Genomic DNA, 3,053 nt, shown 5'->3' with positions numbered 1-3,053 from the left:
AGGGCAAACCAGCCGGCCCCCACCCGTGCACCAGGCCTCTATCCTATATAATAAAAGGGTAATATGCAAACTGACCCTAACAGCAGAAAGACTGGGAATGACTGGTCACTATGATACACACTGACCACCAGGAAGCAGACGCTCAATGCAGGAGCTGCCCCCTGGTGGTCAGTGCTCTCCCGGGGTGCCAGAGTGATGTCTAACTGCTAGCTTAGGCCCAATTCCCCAGGGATCGGGCCTAAACCAGCAGGTGGTCATCCCCCAAGGGGTCCCAGACTGCGAAAGGGCACAGGCCCGGCTGAGGAACCCCCCCCCCAACCCTTAGTGCACAAATTTTTGTGCACCGAGCCTCTAGTTATAACTAGAAGAGTAAGTTTTATTTTTGCAATCTAACATGAATCAGGAATTTGTTTTATTTTCCCCCCTATTTATCCATCTCCATTGAAATATGGGCCTCACTATTTGGCACTAACTTCAAAAAAGTTTTAAATTTTTTTTTTAAAAAATATTTTTATTGATTTCAGAGAGGAAGGGAGAGAGAGAGAGAAACAACAATGGTGAGAGAGATTCGTTGATTGGCTGCCTCCTGCACGCCTCACACTGGGGATCAAGCCCACAACCTGGATATATGCCCTGACTGGGAATCGAACTGTGACCTCCTGGTTCATAGGTCAATGCTCAACCTCTGAGCCATGCCGATGGGGCAAAAAAAGTTTAATTTTTAAAGAGTTTACCATCTTCTAAGCATTCAGTAGTACAGAGTCAAATGTAATAATTTTTTAATGAAATACTAGTGGCCTGGTGCACATTGAAAGGCAATTAATTAGAAGAAAGATTTGTGCGGTAATATGTTACTGTGAAAAATTACATGTCAAAATAGTATATATAATATAGTATAAAATTAAAATACAGAATATTTTAATATTGCAATTCGCCCTTTATAATAGAAGTGTCAGATGAAAGAAAAGTAGTAAAATGTATGTGAAAATAATATATAAATTGATTAATAAATAAACAACGGTATAAAAACAAACATGACATAAAAATGATAATGATTGATAAATTGATTAACATGATGCAACAACAAAGACATGATATAAAAACAACAAAAATGATATAAAAACAACAAAAACATAAAAAACATGATATAACAACTGGTAAAAACAATGACTGGTAAATTGATTAAACAATATTTGGTCTTCTGATACATTCTATCAATGACGCCAGCTTCTTTCATCTTCAGAGGTATGTTGTACCAATAGTTGATCTTAAGACATATTCTGTTGACGATGTCGCTTTCTTTCAGCTTCAGAAGTACATTGTGCTAATAGTTGGTCTTCAGATATATTCTGGTGTCACATGTGATTGGCACCAGCGAGAGCTTTATATGTATTGCGCATGCATGAGTCAATGTTTATTTTTAAACTAGTGGCCTGGTGCATGGATTCGTGCACATTGAAAGGAAATTAGAAGAAAGATTTGTGCGGTAATTATGTTACTGCAAAAAATTACATATCGAAATAGTACATACAATATAGTATAAAATTAAAACACATGTGTGATTGGCGCCAGCAAGAGCTTTATATGTATCATGCATATGTGAATCAATGTTTGTTTTTAAATTGCCAGTGCGTGTCATGTACTGGCTGGTCAGTCAGTTGGACGGTCGATGAATAAATCGTGATGTGGTTCATGTTGAATGTCAACAAAAACAACCAAATTCACGATCAACAATGACAGATTGAAACACACGTGCGATTGGTGCCAGCAAGAGCTTTATATGTATCGCACATGCACTAGTCAACATTTATGCACCTCTGTACCTCTGCACTTTACTTCCGCACCTCCTCTGAGTCTCAGTGTGCTTTTCTCTTTCCTTCTAGTTGTAGAATTTCCACTCAGCCAGCCTTCCTATGGTTCTGGATGATGTCCGTTTTGTCTTTTAGTTGTATTTTTGAAGTGGTTGTGCGAGGCAGCAATTTCCAGTGTTTACCTATGCCGCCATCTTGGTTTCTCCTAAAAGGTTTTTGTATACCTTCATTTCTTTCCTCCCTGCTGTTATTGTCACAAATATCTTTACAAATTGTGTGCCCAACAACATAGATTTATAATTATTTATGTATTTGTCTTTTAAATTAGGAAGGGGAAGTTACAAATAATACATTTACTCTGTCTTTTATGTTTACCTGTGCTGGTATTTATATTTATCTTTATTCTGTATTCTTTGTGTGGGGTTTAAATTACTATCTAGTGTCCTTTCATCCAGAAGGACTCCTGTAGCTCTTTTTCTTTTTTGTAGGACAGGTCTACTAGCAATGGGAATTATCTGACAATTTCTTAAATTTTCCTTTTTGAAGGGTAGTTTTGCAGATATATCTTGGTTGGTGTTCTCTTACCCCCCCTCCCCCCCCAATTTAGCACTTTGACTCATCTCACTGCCCTTTGGCATCCATGGTTTTTGATGAGAAATCACCTGTTAATCATATTAATGTGATGTGTCACTTCTCTCTGGCTGCTTTCAGGGTTCTCTCTGTCTTTCTTTTTAAATTGATTTTTAGAGAGAGAAGATGGGAGAGAGAGGAGAGAAACATTGATTTGTTGATCCACTTATGCATTTATTGGTTAATTCTTTTAAAAATATTTTTATTGATTTCAGAGAGGGATAGGGAGAAAGAGAACACCAATGATGAGAGATAATCATTGATCGGCTGCCTCCTGCATACCCCCAACTGGGGATTGAGACTGCAACCCGGGTATGTGCCTTGACCGGAAATCAAACCATGACCTCCTGGTTCAAAGTTGATGCTCAACCACTGAGCCACATCAGCCAGGCCATTGGTTGATTTTTGTATGTGCCCTGATCAGGGATTAAACCTGCAACCTTGGCTTATCTAGATGAGGCTTTAATCAACTGTACTACCGGCAAGGGCCTCTTTGTCTTTCAACAGTTTGATTATGATATGTCTGGTGTGCTTCTCTGAGTTTATTGTAGTTGGAGTTCCTAGGACTTCATGGATTGGTAGATTAATGTTTATCATCAAATTCTTTCTGAT

The sequence above is a fragment of the Myotis brandtii genome, unplaced genomic scaffold (genome assembly GCF_000412655.1).
Source record: "Myotis brandtii unplaced genomic scaffold, ASM41265v1 scaffold902, whole genome shotgun sequence".
Taxonomy (NCBI): domain Eukaryota; kingdom Metazoa; phylum Chordata; class Mammalia; order Chiroptera; family Vespertilionidae; genus Myotis; species Myotis brandtii.
This window is presented reverse-complemented; position numbering follows the sequence as displayed.